The sequence below is a fragment of the Euprymna scolopes genome, chromosome 11 (assembly GCF_053919585.1).
Source record: "Euprymna scolopes isolate OS-2025 chromosome 11, ASM5391958v1, whole genome shotgun sequence".
Classification (NCBI taxonomy): Eukaryota; Metazoa; Mollusca; class Cephalopoda; order Sepiida; family Sepiolidae; genus Euprymna; species Euprymna scolopes.
The window spans coordinates 114,630,671-114,649,332 of record NC_136492.1 but is presented as its reverse complement, the minus strand read 5'-3'; positions in this window follow the sequence as shown (position 1 = coordinate 114,649,332).

The window sequence follows — 18,662 nt, the reverse complement described above, 5'->3', positions numbered from 1 at the left end:
GCCTGGCTAAAAGATAATTAGCTACCCCACTTCATGAAATATAGGATATCGATAAAAATGATATACATATTCCTCAGTTCAACATTTAGCTTGACGAATTCTTACAGCGCAGATTTTACAAAAGTCGTGGATTACATCAACTGAAAAATTACGAGGATTACATGTAAGACCTGTAGACAGAATAATTGAAATGTCAATTAATTTGACTTCCTGAGTATCAGCAATAAATTAACTTAATTTTAATTGTTCTGACAGATTTTATTTCTTTTCGAACACTTTTACGATGATTTTATTATTGATTCCTGTTTTTATTTAATTTAAATATTCTTTAGACTCATGATCTTAGTTTTCCTTCGTTTTCTTTTCGATTTACTTCTCTGCATGTAGGCAACGCCCGTCGGGCATAGTTCATGAAATCACCCGGTACAATTATCCAGGCATTAGACTGGGGCTAATTTAAACGCCTAAAGCGGTGAGCATAATGCAAATTATTTTCGTCTAACATTAAATAAAATAGACTGACCGAATTTAATTACTCAATATTTCATTTATTTATCTGACATGTTTACTCTTTTAATTCAGCTTGGCGAAAATTAATCACTAAAATATTAGAGTAAAAAACATATATATATATATTTGTTTTTTAATGTAATATTTTAGTGATTTATATATATATATATATATATATATATATATATATATATCATGTGTTTAGGTCATTGATATTTCGTAATAATTATTGTGTAAATCTTAAACATCAAAGACGAAAATTCGTATTTATTTTATTAGACATGTTAATACTAATAATATAAGACTTTATTCGCGATTTATATTGAACGCCTCTGGTATGTAAACAAACTTATCGTTGTTTAAGCCAATAGTGGTAGGTAGTATTGTTTCGATTAAGTTTTTTTATATCAATTTAAACTCTGAGTGTAATGCTGTGTATGTCTTTCAGTTGTAGGCGATAAGGTGTAGGAAAAAAAGGCTGTGCCTTTTATCAAACATGTAAGACTAATAAATCATCATTAACATGGGCGCGAAGGAGCAGACCAGACATTAGTGCAGCGTCCCTGTCAATGCATGTAATGGAAAACAAATATCGTAATATTATAAAACTGATGATATAAAAGTCGCTTAAAGCGCTACCAAACAGTTGGGTACAAGTTCTCTCAGGAAAAATACAGCAGCAAAAGAGACTGTAAAACCGTTACCCTCAAACCTGTTAGACAAGTTTTGCCGAGTCGTATCGAATGATAAGACATGACAAACAAACAGGCCAATGATGTCCACTGTAAGGGGAAGGAAACGAGTTGTTAGTTAATGGCAGCATTAATTGTTATCTTTACGTCACAAGGTAAATCAATGACTGTCTCTAGCGAGTCAATGTGATCGCACGTTTGCGTCTATCTAATGAACAAAGAAGGTGTATTGCAGATGGCGATGGAAAAGTCTATCTACTTCCTAATTTGTTTCGGTTAGAAAACCGGCAATTATTCTGAGTTATCAGTTCTAAAAAGGCTGCTAAGTGGAACTAAAGTGGTCTTCTCTTCACGTTTAGTGCCAATACTATGCGCTACGTGGTAGGTTTTTTTACCTCAGTTTTCAATATTCTTAATCAAGTACCTGACGGCATATACGAATTCATCAGCAACAAGACGAGGTAGAAATGATAGTAAGTATTTTTCGCACAACATGGGAAATAACAGTGTGTCAAATGCTACTGATAATTAGTTTCTACTGTAAACTCACGTTTCTTAATACAAATCAATTTAAAGCATAAGAAGATCTTTAATATGTCGTAGAGCAAGGGGTTAAAAGAGTTCAATAATATATATAATATAAAATAAATACAGACAGTCCTTTTAGAGCCAAAATAATCAACCTTTTAAATTCTATATCGAGAAACGTAATGATCCCATACATCTCATCAGTACGCTCGTATTTCAGAATTTACGTGTTCGAACGTCTCCCTCTTAATACAGACCGATAAATTTCTTGTGTGGCATAAGTAATTTGCTAGAATCTGTGTTAAATAGAGAAGTAGTCAACCACATCAGAAAAAAAGCTTTCTTAGTGGCATGCAACATAGTTTCCGTTCTGTTAGATCTAAAGCACATGAGGTAACGGTTATATCTTATAGGAGTATCGAATCTCAAGACAGAAGGCAATTGCACTTTAGATATCAAAGACATTGAACAGGGTATGGCATAAAGGTCTACTCCACAATACCTCCAGCTATGCTATAGCTTAAAATATCTTCTCAATTATAAAATCATTTCTCTCTGAGAGGTTCATAAGTGTGGTGGTTGATGCGGAGAAATCAGAAGCTCAGAATATTAAGGACCAAACTCTCTTCTTAATCTACATCAATGTTATCCCAAATCACATCCTAAGATCATTCGTAGACATATATGCTGACGAGAATATCATCTACAGTAATAAATCAAAGGCCGCAAACGACCATTTTCTCTTGTAGTCTCTCCTCCCTTATCTTGAGCACGTCGTATAGCGGGCAAAGAAGTGGCTGGTTAATTTTAATGCAACTAAAACCAAGCTTCTATCTTTATATCATCAACGTTCTGATCCCGCCTAGCTTCAATTGAATTGAAGTGCTCTACTTCTGGGCAGGTTCTCTGTTTTAACAAACTTCTGGGCCTGATCTTTACTCTTGAACTGAAAAAAAAGGTATGCAGCAAATCCATTGCCACGGTCGCTGGAAAAATGCTGCAATCGTTCTACCGCTGTAGGAGCTATCACATTGCTGATGCAATTTTCTACCTATGTAAGAGCTAGCCAAGTCCGAGTATGGAGTACGTTTGTCAAATCTGAGCAGGAGCTGCTAGAAAAACCTTAACCTTGGTTTACAGAGTTCAAAATAGGCATCGTAGCATACTGAGTGATACCCTTTTCTCTTTCATGCATCTTCTTTCCCACAAGAAAGGTTGCGAGCCTGTCTCTGTTTTAGCGTTATGCCCATGTGAATGCGCCTCTGACCTTCAAATATATTGTCCCCGCTCTTTAACCTGTCACGAGTAATGCTCGTATAGCTGAAACAACTCTCAATATTTTCGTCCACTTTTTATCTGTGCCCGAACCTAAACGTAGATTTAATGAACAAAGCGTGTGTCTTAGTACTGCACGGCTGTAACACTCTTCGTTATTTTTTCTGCATTCCAGCTGACTAAAATTTTTCGTCTTCAAGTTTAAGGTAAAGTTCCGTATGAGCCATGCCCTTAAGTAACTCAATTTTCCAAATTCCTACTATTAACGATTATTATTGACTACTGTACACTTATTAACCGTTACTCTCGATTGACCTCTGGGATGAAAAGCGGTTTCACCATATGTAAAAAAAGACATCATATTTCTGCATGCATTTATGAATAAACACGGTAATGCAAAAATTGTAAAATTGAAAAAGAAAAAAAGTTTCGAGACATACAAAAAAGAAAATGAAAATTAACGTAAAATAGCACATTTACAATAATTAAGAATCAAACAAGAAACCCGAAAAAAAAAAAAAACACTATCATTAGGAAGTGTGTAAATTTTATGTTGCTTTCAGCATTACAGACAGCTCCATTGGAGTTCGAATGAATTTCTGCTTATCTATAACGTTAGACTAGGTCTTAAGCGATGTAGTACAGGGGGAAATTACTTTTGGCAGATTATTAATCTTTTCTAATTCATCCATTTATTTTCATTTCCGTGCTTGTTCTTAGTATAGGCGATTATCATTAAGAAACACAAGCGACGATTAAAGGTCTTGTGATGAGAGACACATTTTGTTAAATAAAAAAATATATAGTTTTAAAGCTTTAACAAGAATTCCAAATGGAATGATATCAGAAGTTTAAGAGATGAATATAACTTTAAATAAGATATAACATTTAAATTGTGGTCCCGACCAGTGGCATAAGCATAGGCGGTATACAAGGCCACTTTTTGACTCAGTCTAGGAGATAAATACATTGGAAATCGATAAATTGCTTTCAATGTTCAAGTCAGGAAACAAAGCGACGTGTAGGGCGTCTCAAGCATGACCTTGACATTGTGAATATGTACAGGCCAAATAATCAAAAATAGAGCATCGAATTTGGGGTATAGTCCTACCTAGTTTGCAAAGCGAAGTATGTGTACATGGGTTCAAGGAAGGATGTAGCAACGACATATCTTTCCAAGACTTCCCGAGCTATGACATGCAATCGGAAGCACCTGTTTTTTTATATAAATATTCCATCTGCTAGATAATTGTTTTGAGGAGGTTTGCTGGTCCATAACACCATTGGGGATAATCAAGTTTGAGTGTCTAAGATCAAATATTTCAGTGCTGTTACATGGTTAAAATATAACAGGTATCTTACTCGAAAATAAGAGTTCAACCTTTTTAAAAAATTTACCATAAAATTTAAAAGAGTTTTTTTTATAACGCTCGTACGAATAATGTATTAATTAAGCATGGTGTTGATATGTAATTTTTAAAACAAGTGAATACATATACTTACACTTTACGTGAAAAATGTAAAGAGAATACTAATAAATAACAAACGAAAACAGTTAGATTTACATGTATTATATGACCCAGTAATAATAAACTAAGCAAAATACTTAGATTTGAGTTTTTGGAAGCAGCCTACGATCTTTACTCTCCAGGAAATTACATCATGTATTATTAAACACCCGTTTCTTTATAGACGTACAGATCTACCTTGACCCGTTGGGTCAGTATGTTACAGTAGATAATGAATAAATGTATGACCCTGCCACTTGTAACATACAGAAAATAGATTTTGTGACATAACAAATACATTTCTATGAAAGTATATTAAAATAAAAAAAATGAATATAGATAGCTTTCTATGAGTCGTTCTATTTATAATTGTCTATGCTTGAAAAAGGAACTTACAACCATTGAATGATAAGTGGTGTGCAATACTTATAGGTAAATGTACAATGAACAGATAACATAATAATTAAAGTGACATTAATTTTTTTAGATATCTTTTAATTTAAACGCGAAAAAAAAACGATTGAGACGCTGAAAACGTGCACAGTAAAACAATACGTTTTAGTGTCGCGTTGATTATTTATTTGTAACGCAAATTAAAAGAACATAATTTCAGGGGTATTTATTTATGTTGGCAGTGTAGAAGAAAATGTATGATTGTTTTGTTTAAATATGGTGTATAAAAAATGGAAAATAACATTTAAAAATTGGAGGCGGAGGGTAAATATCCCTTGTAAAATGCTCTTATGATTATCAAAGGTTTAAAGTAGTTGTTTTGTGAGAATATTACTGTAAAATAACGTAAACGTACTTCGGATATGAACGATGTAAAAAGGAATGCAGAAAGTATTAACAATTGCTTATTTGGATAACTAAAACGCGAAAATAACAATTAGGACGCTGAAAACGTACACGGTAAAACAATACGTTTTATGGTTTCGTTGATTATTTGTTCATGTACGCATGCGCAACCGGAAATCGTAAACAGGATGTTGGGTTACAAAACCCGTTAAAGGTCATTTGTGTTTCACAAATATATATATATATATATATATATATATATATATATATATATATATATATATATATATAAGATTAGTAACAGATGGGACTTCAAGTGAATTACTCCGTAAGATATTAGATTGAAGTAATATTTCAGGGTGATCCTAGCCAAAATTTATATTTCAATATGTAAAAAAAAAGTGCAATATATAAATTTAATGACTAAAGTTAAATTCTTTAAATAAAAATATATACATATACATTTATGCTGTATCACATCATTTTCTCAATGACTTTTACTCACCATTCAAATAACACGTTAAGTACATGTGCTGAAAAGCAAAGTATTTGCTTATTTATAGTTGAATCTTTTACAAATTGATTTTAATTTCTTTAGATGACACAAGCCATTATTGAAAACCCATGGATTAAGGAAATATACATTTTTACTTAATATATTCCTTCTTCAAACAATAAATTTCTAACTTCAATGTATGTGCATATATTTTTATCTACAAAATTTAATCATTAAACACATACACACAGAGGCACCCCGATATGTATATATATATATATATATATATATATATATATATATATATATATATATATATATATATAGGATTGATATGTAGTTAGCTTGAAGCATTGTGTGGGATAGGTATGTGAAAGAGATTTAGAAGGCTGTCACAATGCGAGGAATGGATTATAGTCGCTGTTGGTAAGAGGAGACGAGAACAAGTGGTGATTTACAAATCAATAAGTGCATATATATATATATTTATTATTATTTATTTTTATTTTTTACATATATACTTATTCAGTTGTATGGTAAAATGACTTACTTGTATTCATGCGACGTATTTCATTATTAATTTCGGAAAAAATTTCCCTTTTCAAATGGTGTGCGTAACAGGTCGATTCAAATCATGCTGGATGAAGGGCCGGAAGCTGTGTAGCTATAAAGACAACATAAAAGAGACAAAGAAAAAAGCTCAGGCTAAAACAAGTTATAAACCAAAAAAGAAAAATATAAATAAATAAAATAAAAATAAAGACAAATAAAAATAGCAAATTTATAAACATGTTAATCACCTAATCATACCCTACATAAATCCCCTACTCACATTTGCCCCGAGGCCTCACATAGCTGTAATTGTTCCAACTCATGTGTCCTGGGAGCATTAGGCCGAGGAGTTTAAATGATGTATATTCAGATAAAGAGTCATGGGATATTGCTATTTGGAGTAGAGAAGGTTTCTTGTAATTATTACAGGGAACGAGTTTACGCTTGGAAGCATTGAATGTGACCATCTATTTATGTCCCCATTCCACTAACAGATCGGAGGTCTTCCTCTAGTGTTTCTGCCATTTCTTTATATATGTGTTCATGTGTTGTCCTGTCGTGTCTGTTATAGAGTGTAGTGTCGTCAGCATATATACCCGTCATAAAGGCAATTTGGTCAGTGAGGTCATCTATGTATATATTAGGAAAAACAGAGGTCCTATGATAGACCCCTGAGGCACTCCCACATTTATATTATATTGTTTAGATGTACGACCGTCGAGGACAACCTGGATTTTCTCTTATCTAAGAAAGATTTAATTATTTAATGTATTCTTCCAGTGATATCATATGATCTGATTTTCCTGAGAAGACCTTCAAGTCATACCCTGCCAAAAGCCTTAGATATATATAGAGCTTCCATTCTACCCTCCCCCGCTTTGGTCAGTCAGAAGTTTAGCATCTGTAAGGGGACGGACTAGAGCTTGCGTAATTATGGTCTCAAATATTTTTACGAAAAGTAGGAGGAGGCTAATGGGGCGATAATTTACTGGGTCAGTTCTTGCACTAGAATTCTTGAAAGCTGGTACTACAGAAGCATTTTTTCCAGCAAGCAAGAAAGCTAGATTCATTAAGGCATTTGTTGTAAAGTTTGGAGACAACTGGATCTACTTCGGCGGAGCCCTGTTTTAATAGCACAGCCATGATGAGATCAGGTCCACATGTTTTTGCAGGGTAAAGATTGCTTATGATAGCATAAACCTGAGAAGGAGTGATTTTCAGATCGTCCAGTGTGACGTCTGTCCACAAAGGAAAGTAAGGGAGGGCTGGTTGGCAGGGTTCAGTGTGGAGTTGGAGGCAAACCGACTGGCAAACATGTTAGCCTTCTCAGTTGCAGAGTAAACCACCTCATGATTGTTGGATAGTGGGGGGATTGTTGATTGTCCATTATTTACTACACTGTTGTAGATTTTCCAGAAGTCGCGGGTTCCTAATTTCTGTGCTGCGATGCGTTTTTTGGTGGTTTGAGTAAATTCTTTCTTAGCTGTCGCTATTTCTTTCTTACAGTTACTTCTGGCTTCTATATACTTCTGCCTGTTTGAATTGGATTTATGTCGGTTAAATCTGCGATACGCATGCTGCCTTTGCGCGGTGGCGGCTGCATAAGTAGAAGTAAACCATTGGGGAGAGTGGTGTTTGCTATAAAATTTCCGTGTGGGAACATGTGCTTCAATTGCTGTTTTTAACCATTCAGTGGTCTCATTTGCGCACTGTTCAGCAGGAACTGAATAGATGTTTTGCCATGTGGCGTCCATGACGAGATCCCTGAGGACTTCCCTGTCAGCTTTTTTATAATATTTCGTTGATTTTAGCAGTGGTTCTTCAGTGTTGGCTTTAAAGTTTAAGGCTCTTTCAACTATTACCACTGCATGATCGGCGTTCTCACGTGGGCTGTGGGCATTAGCTATACAGCCATCTGGATCTATGGTCAGAAACAGATCTAGAAGTGATGCATGTTGTTCTTGCTGGTCTGGGAAACCGGTTGGAAACGTAGCCATCTGTGATAGGAAATGAGATATAGAGAAGTTATATGTTGTCATACCAGTTGCGTGTGTGTAAGTAGAAAACTCAAGCCATTTGCTATGGTGGACATTGGAGACACCAAACACATGCACTTGTGCGCTAGTGTCGAGGGAAAGTGCTGTATATATGCTGTCAGAGACTTTGTTTATTAGGGTACAGTCCTGGGTCGAGGAAGAGCGGTACAGAAAATAAAAGTAGCTAATGTTATGTTGCATGTTAAGTCTAAAGGCTTGATCGTCCGATTCTAGTATAGTTTCTCTAGTCAAGGGGAGCGTGTTCCGAATATATAATCCAAGCCCGTGCATATGTCTGTCAGAGTCCTTTCGGCAGAGGTGGAAGACATGCAGGCATGTTAAAGTATATATATATATATATATATATATATATATATATGTATATATATATACATATATATATATATATATATATATATATATATATATATATATATTAGGGTAGGTCGGTTTTTCAGTGTTCTCTGAATATTAAAAAATGGCACTTGGCGAAAATTTAGGCTGGAGGTATTAAGTACTTATGCAAAAAATTAGATCAAATGTTTGACGGTTTTTCGAGCGTTCTGTATCACATTCGTAGATAAATATATATTGAAAAGTTATTGTTTCTGCAAGGTCTTTCTTGATTATTGGTGTCAATACCAAATAAGTTTAGTATTTCAAATCAGAAGATGTATTTTTACTTTATGACAAATATAACAAATCATAAATAATCTTCAAATTAAAATAATACTCTTTTGAATAATACTCTTTTCACTTTATTTTTTTTAAAGTTTTACTTTGAGGGTCACCACTTAGTAAGATTCTGCGACCACTCTAGGATAAGGGTTAAATATGAAGTAAATGTTCTGTACTCTCTCAACACAGGGAAACGTATTTCGTGTAGCTCAACTCCAGATGTGGCAGGAGTTCTCCAGCTAAAAATATTTTTTGTACAGGTAGAAGCTCGCGCCGGGAGTGAGATACTTCCTGGAGTAGTTAGACATCTGATGTAGATATTTCATTTCAGATTCAGAGTAGTAGTGAGTCCCAGAAATTTGTCAAGACAAGGGATGTTTATTTCAATCCGGGTAAATTGAGATATACGCGTTAGTCGTTAACAGAAAGCAGTTCGATTTTGCATGTATTAAAGCTAACTAGCCATTCCTTACACCATTGCTGCACACGTTTAAGGTCAGAGGAGGGAGAATCAGAAAACTTATGATCTTCATCGGCGTTTGTAGTGTGTCCATAGATGGTAGTATTGTCTGCATAGATGTCGACAAATGATCGAAAAAGTTGGCTGTGCTGTATCGATGTCTTAATTGAAAACCATATAGATTTTGTAATGCTTCGATTGTTAACTTGACTGTCCGTTCTATGCCATGAGAATGTAAGGGCAAATCTGGCAAGTCAAACTTGGTCACATTAAGTAATGATTTTCGAAGTTCAGAATGAGAATAATCTTCCGTCATTGGTGGCTCAAAAATACCATACAATGTGAAATCTATTAATTGTGTCCAATGAGTTGCATTACAATTAATATTTGGTATTCTATTTAATATTTTCTTAGTTGACTCCCCACTCCTGAAAGAATATAACAATTAATTGAATATTTAAAAAATTTCAATGTGTACTGCTTTAATAATTATGGTTGAATTAATCAAATCTTAAATACGTTTCTATAAATTGGAAAAAAATTAGTCATTGATAAATGAATAACTGTTTACTTACCTATTGGCCAAAATTCTTTTTAAAGCTTCCTTTCTTACTTCAACTTCCTCAGATTTAACCATTGAATATAAAAGGTTTTCAGGAAGTAAACAAATTGCAGTACCTTATATGTTACTTAATACGGTCTGTTGGATTCAACGCGGCTGCACCTCAATCTTCTGGATCATATTAAGAATGTTCAATTGCTGATTGTGGAATTTATAATTATTTTAAATATCAAACTAACACATCTAATACACATTTACAATAACATTTATTAGCCTCTGGAGATTTATTGGTGAAGTTGACGGCGTTGGTGATGAATGCCCATTTTTATTTACTCCTCTCGTTTCTTTTTATTTTGTATACCACTTTTATAAACTGGGCCAAGCTGAAAATTCCGCAAGCTGCTATTTTTCTTCCCTGATCCTTAAGGCATTTATGGTCCTTAACTGGAACCTGAAAAATTATATTTTGCTTATTTTAAAATACATCTGAACAGATTAATATAAAATTAGCTTGCATTAAAATATAACAAATAGTACGTATATAAGGTTATCTCTTAAAGACACTTGAACACATTGTAAATAACTTACCTTTGTTGAAGAGGACAAAAGCGAATAATGTGAAAAATCCGGCAATTTTCTTTAGTGCATTTTACATGAGGGTCATCACAACTTTAAACTGGCGGATTACAAGAACATGAGAGAGATTTAATTCATTTGTATGTCTTTCTTTAAACATAGTATGGTCAACTTTTTTTAAATAATCATTTAACTTAAAAGAGGTAAACATGGATTAACTGCTTTCAAAATATCTATGATTTCCATTGTTATTAATTTGGAAATAGCAAAATTTGAAAGTTGAGGATACGTATTTATAAGTTTATTTGTTAAATAACATAGTAACTATATTAAATAAGTTGTCAAATAACATAGTAATTATATTGAATAATTTGTCGGAAAATTGTAGGCTCCGTTTAATGTAATGGTGTGGGTAGACCGGGAAATTCCATTACATTTGTACTGCCAGTTTAAATTGTAGATTTTCAGAATATTTTGAATAAAATATCTGAAAATAATATACTCAGATATTAAATTATACAAATAAGTTTTAAATTTATTTGTTAAACAAATTGGGTGCATATACACTTACATTATCGTCTGTTTTTAAAAATCGTATTTTCACTATAAAATCGATGTTAAAATAGTTTTTAAAATAAATATTAAATCAAACATTATAACTCCTTTAATGAATTGCTTTTATTACTTTTTATTTGACATATTTTCGTCTAATAAAATAACACGGAATAATATACGTTAGAATATTTATTATTATGAATTATTGTCTTTTGTAATGCTCGGATCGCATTTCAGCGGTATGTACCCGGACTGACACCGTTATTTAAGATTAAAATTGCAATGGTCAACAAAATACAAAAGTTTACAGAAAATATTTCTTGTGGTTACTTTTGACATTTTTTGCAACTTTCTGCAAATGCCATTTTGTAGAGGTCAAAAATCGACCTACCCTAATGTATATATATATATATATATATATATATATACATATATATATATATACATGTAATTACTTTACGCACTATCCATGTACTGCTTTGTATTTAACATAATGTATAGCAAATCCATAGAAAAAGTAATAGAGCAACAAGTATGATTTGTTGCGCTAAATAAGAAAAAGTAAGTGTCAAATTCATAATTTACTAAGAATAGTTCTTCCAGCTATTTTAGTTGAGAAAATTGGTGTCAATCGAGTTCATAATTACTCGAAAATATTGAAACATATATATTATAGATAACTTTAATATATATAATGTATAGATACAACCATATATGTGTGTGCCCATAAGAAGTTATCAAATGTTAAAACGAGAAGTAGATACAAACAAATAATATGTTCTGGTTTTTAATACAAAAGAAACAATCAGAATTCACTTTATAAAAAGAGAAATATATGTAGAAAAAAATCAAAATGATATGTACACTTGTGCCCGATATTATTCATACCCCTCGGATCTTTGAGATTTCTATAAGAATATTGCTCAAACCAGAAGATAGACAATATTAAAGGGATTTCAAACAATAAATCAAGCATAAGCATTTAATTTAAACTCAACAAATAAATAAATTATGCAAGTTTGAAGCATTATACTAAGAAAAACAATAATGGCACTAGTTCAAAATTATTCATACCTCTCTTACTAATAGTCAATAGCATGCCCTTTATTCTTAATAACTGCCTGTAACCGTTTTGGATATTTATCAACAAGGTTTTTACAATCATCAACACTGATTTTTGACCATTCTTCAATGCAGTAGTTCTCTTAATCCCTCAAATTTCTAGGTTTCCGCTTTTTAACCTCAGTTTTCAATATGTGCCAGAGGTTTTCGATAGGGTTCAGGTCAGGACTCTGGCTAGGCCATTCCAAAAGATTAATGTGATTATCCTCAAACCATTTCTTGACTATTTTGGCAGTATGTTTTGGATCATTATCCTGTTGAAGGACCCAGTTTGGTCCTAAATGGAGCTTCTCCGCATCCTGTCTAATGTTTTTCTGGAGTATCTCCAAATATTGCTCCTTCTTCATGGTTCCATCTATCTTGACCAAACTACCTGGACCACTAGCCGAAAAGGAGCCCCAAAACATTAGGCTACCACCACCATGTTTCACCGTGGGTATGGTGTTCTTTTGGTTGTAAGCTTCTCCTTTCTTCCTCCAAACGTAAGAAGCATCCATATGGCCAAAAAATTCAATTTTTGTTTCGTCAGTCCACAAAATACTTGAGAAAACGGACTCTGGAGAATTCACATGGGTCCTAGCAAACTTTAGACGTGCTGCAAGGCGTTTTCCGGTGTGCAATGGAGTCCTTCTTGGTCTTCTTCCTTTCAGACCATTTTCATGCAGAGTCCTTTGCAATGTTTGCCTTGATATTTTTATGCCAGAAGACTCCAGATTTTCTAAAATGTCCTTAGTAGTGGTGGTTGGATTTGCATTAACACTTCTTACAATATTCCTGGTGGCTCTAGCAGACAGTTTCCTTTTCCTTCCTCTACCAATCAAGTTGTTTGTTGTGGGGTGGCTCTGGAACTTTTTGATGATGCTCTGTACTGTTGCTGTAGGGACCTCAAATTTCTTGGAAATTGACTTGTAACCTAAACCATCCTTATGTGAATTCACAATTTTAGTCCTAAGATCATTACTAAGCTCTTTTTTCTTCCCCATTCTAATAATTTTTATTCTTTTTTTGGTTTTCAGTTGATATCATTTTAATTTCTGAAAAATGCAAAAAACGAAATGAAATTAATCAAAGGTTGTATAAAAGCATCCAAAATAAGAATCAAACAGGAAACAAACAGTCAGAAACTCGATTAATACTGAAAAAATAAGGGGGTATGATTATTTTTGAACATTGCAGATTTTATAAATAGCTGTATATTTCTTTTATTACAAGTATCCCGAGATTTTAAAATGACGAAAATGATCAGAAGAGGTTTATTAAGAATATGTATCAATATGGACGTAAACAATAAATTCTTACAAAGTTACACCTAGTAAACTCAATTTTCAAGAGGGGGTATGAATAATATCGGGCACAAGTGTATGTGTGTTTCAATAAGATTATTGTAAAATGTTCGTGTATACGCGTGTAAAACAAGACGCCCCAAATAGTCTTATATTACAATTGAATGGAAATTATTAAGATAATATCTATCCATGAGAAAATTAAATATGAAAGAAATATAAAATATAAAATTAAAATTTAAAAAATATGTTTAAAAAAACTAACATGCATTTCTTTATAAGCCGAAACTTCTACATGTAAGGGTTTGGAATATATATATATATATATATATATATATATATATATATATATATATATACATATATATATATATATATATACATATATATATGCATATATATATATTTATATATATATATATTTATATATATATATATATTTATATATATATATATTTATATATATATATATTTATATATATATATATTTATATATATATATGTATTTATATATATATATATATTTATATATATTTTATATTTATATATATATATTTATATAAGTATATATTAATATATATATATATATACATATATATATATATATATATATATATATATGTACATATAAATTGGTTTGGTAAGTTTGGTGAGATCGCAGAGGCCAATTACTTTTTTTTTTAATTTAACTCCTATTATGACCCTTTAAAATTTATTGTTTGAGGCTTAAATAAAGTTATTTAATTAGAGCCATGTGCAACGAACTTATATCTAAAGTTTAAAGTGTTTATACCCAAAATTGTCGGAGGAGTTTGGTAGAAAAGTACATAGACAGACACATTTACTCGTTCACTTTTATAGATATGTGCATAGATATACTAGCATTACAGCTCGGCGTTGCCCAGGTGTTTTGATGGGTGTGTTGAGCAAAAAGAAATGGTGTAGTGGGGAAGCAGGATTGAACCCATACCGTGAAGGAGGCCAAGAACTGGAAAAAAAGAACATGACGTCTTCGTCGTTACCACAACCACAAAACCGGAAGTAGCGAAGGTTTTAATTAAGGCTACGCAATCGAAAGGAAAGGATGACTTTTGAAAATATCGGCGAAAATGCGACACTCCCTGTAGAAAAGCTGAAGTTATTAATGTTTTAATTTAAAAATGAAAAAAAAAATGAAATATAAAATTTAAATAAAAAAGATATGTTAAAAAAAAGTAACATGTATTTCTTTATAAGCCGGAACTTCTACATTTACGGGTTTGGAAGAATTGTAAGATATATATATATATAATTAAACAAAATACATCCTGCTTAAATATGAATTTCGGAGTGGTATTAATCCGCTTAATATCTAGCTAATTTTCATATTCTTTTCAACATTTATTATAATTTATTCCTTATTGTGTTTTTGTTCAGTTTTCCTACATGATTATCATCTTTAATAAAGTATTACGTGTAAATATATTCATACATGCAAACGGTCTACATACTTCATTCTTGCGCAATAAATGCGCAAAAACATATGGTAATTAAACCTCTTTCTATATATATATATGCATATATATATATATATATACATATATACACATACATATATTCGTTTTATAAATTGCCTACCAAACTCCTCTGTCAGTTCGTAGTTTAAAAACATTAAACTTAATATACATAGTATTTGATTTCATGCGTACCTTTATAATTGTGATTTAGCTGAGTAAAATATGTGTATAAGTGTTACATATAGGGGTTTCATTAAAAGAGAGTCTTAGAGATAAAAAGATGCTGTTGTAAGAGACTTAGAGAGATTGTTCATGCTATGAGAGATTGCTCATGTTATTAAAAATGTGTTAATTCTTAGGTCAATAGATGTGTTGCTATGTGAAGAAGAAGCTGTTTGATTGAGGTGATATTGTTCAGACAGTCTTAGTTTAGATATGAGATGTAGATTCACATTGTGGATATGAGATGTGTATGGTAAGACATTTTTAAACACTGACATATAATAACAATTTTCACTTTACCTTTTTGTAAGAATCACAAACACAAGACGACGTTTTATCAAAACACATAATGGGTGTATTTCTTCACAACTGGCCGTGGTTTTCCCATCAAGAATTCAAAGCTTCACATTTTAGTTTCAAAGTGATCGTCTCGCTTTCTAGACGTTCGAATTCCCAGACCCTCTCTAAGTTTCTCACTGACTGTCTCTCTAACTAACACTCACTTCCTATATTGAGAAATCCATGCATGTCCGGCCAATGTCACTAAAATTCACGTGCCATCCACATGCGTGGACTTGCACGTTTCCGGAACATTCTGATTTTTCAATAACCTATTTTTTCTTTATTTTCACAAAGGAATTCAACCTACATATCTAATTTATTTAACCCATATTTTATTATCCAGATTCTATCTAACAACTGAATCGTTTATTTATTATTTATTTCATCCGAATTAACAATTTACTGGACATTCCATTTAAACCTATTGTTCTTTAAAACTTCTGTCCAGGGTTCCATTTCTGCTTTCTCTCATTTTATTTCCATTTTAACTAATCTCTCTATTGTTATACTTACATGAAAGGGGACATCCCTAATCATGTAGCATCCCTCCCTTCCATATTTCACAAAAAAATGTATGCATTTTTAAATTTAGTACATTTTTTTTATTTTTACATCCACACAACCACACGGCTAGAATGATCAGGCCAAAAAAACAACAAAAAAATCTCTTTCAGTCAGCCCTCCACGGCCGACTTAACAATTATTTATGTTTTTATAAGATCAGAACCTTGCTGATCTTCTTGGCATTTACTTTTTGGTATAGGGTCTTTACCTTTGATTAACATAAGCTATTTCCCAGCCACCCATATGCCGCAGACAAGAGGTTTTCCACCTCCCTCAAAATGGACGACTTCATTCGTCCCCAAAATTGTCCTGATCTCTCTTTCTGCATGGTTAGTCTTATCAAGTATCGCTTTGTTTTTTATTCTATAACTATCTTATACGGGACATACCAAAGCTAATATACTTATATCTTTGTGGTTGGCTTCAGAAGTTTAAGATATACCTTTTTTTCTCATACGGATTCACTCGGATTTCCTTGCTTGGGTTCTTGAAACTTCGACGAGGATTTAGAAATATCACCCCTAACTAACTAACACCTTTCGCGTCCAACATCTTAATTGCGCACTAAATTCTATCTAATTGCCCGATTTTTTTGTGATTTATCTTTTCTCTCATCAGAGCTTCCTAGATCCAGCAGATATATCCCACATTCATGCGTCTCTAAAAAAATACAAGGTTATATCTTTCTTACGTAATCTACGGCATATTTTTGCCTGTCTTTATCTTCATTAAGCTATATATGATTGTCTCGGGACTACCTATCATCGGTTTACTGGCCCCCTTAAGAATTTTCGTATTCTTTCCGACGCCTGTTTATTAATTAAGCCAAGTCTTACCACTTGCTTGGAGTCGTTATGTGCAACCAGCTTTTTTAAGCACTTAATAAATCAGGTTCCCTAATTTTTCGAATAGGGGCACATCTTGTGCTTATGTATCCCTACCAAGTCACTTTTCTAGGAGAAAAATTATAGGATCTCTAAAAAAACAACAAAACCAAATGCTAAAAAACATCTTTCTTACGACTTATCACATCTAAAAACTCTCTAAATATCCGTTTACGTAATTTATTCTTGCACCCTTCTAAAATTCTTACTGAATCTGTATGCCAGCCATACGTCTTAACTAGTTTGATTTTCTCCTAGACTGTTTAAATCTAATGTATCTTTACTGATAACTTTGAATTCTTGTAGTGAAAATCAATAACATTTACATACATTTAAGACAGTTTACAATATTTGTTCAACATCATAAAAACATTTTTTAAAAAATACCTTAATACATTTAACTATGATGTCCACAAAACAATGTTCAACAGTTATAACTTTTTTCAACAAAAAAAAGTTATCTGTAACAAAAAACAATTCAACAACGTCTGTCCCAAACAATTGTCTGTTTTTTTTTTCAAAAACAAAACAAATGAAACACACAAAAAGCCAAAAAGGTCAACTATGAACACAAAAATGCATTTCCAAACAGAATTTACACGCTGTTTCAGAGACTACATGCGGCCTTTTAAAAATTCCTGTTTGATTGACAGATTAAATTCAACAATTTGTCCAAACGATTTTATATTGACAGAAATTTTCTAATTGACACTCCATACAAATTTCAAAACAATAATGGTTTACCCCAATCTCTACATTTGTGTGTATGTGTGCGTTTTTTAACACACCAATTCATTTATCAATGAATTACGCATGGTGACTTGTTTACTATATTTCCATTCAGTACTACGGATTTCTTTTAAAACATATCGGCCTTTTCTTCTTTTTTAATATTTCTTGTGTCTTTGTTCTCTGTGTGCGTGTGTGTTCAATTTGTTTTGTTCTTTTTTGTTCGCATTTTGTGAGCGTGTAATTTTTTCCGTGGTATTATTTATTTATTTATTTGTTTAATTATCTTGGACCCTTTTAAAACGTTGTGTTTCTTTTTCTTTTTCGCATTCTGTGATCGTCTAGTAAACGTTGTGTTTTTTTTTCGTGGTAACGCCAGTTTCTTTTTTTTTAACCAACCTTTGCATAAGTGGACTAGTCACGTAGACCAAATTTCATATATAGATCCCAGGTTCGGTTTTTGCATCGCTGATGCAAACTGGTTCACGGGCACCAACATATGCATACGTTACATGTATGAGTTTCCTTAAAAGAGAGTCTTAGAGATAAAGAGATGTTGTTGTAAGAGACTTAGAGAGATAATTCATGTTATGAGAGATTGTTACATATTAAATGTTCATTCCTTAGACTTGTAGAAGATGAAAGCTCTTTGAGTGAGGAGATAGTGTTCAGATATTCTTAGTGTAGATATGAGATGTAGATTCACATTGTGGATATGAGATGTGTATGTCACGACATTTTATAACACATACATATAATAACAATTTTTACTTTACCTTTTTGTAAGAATCACA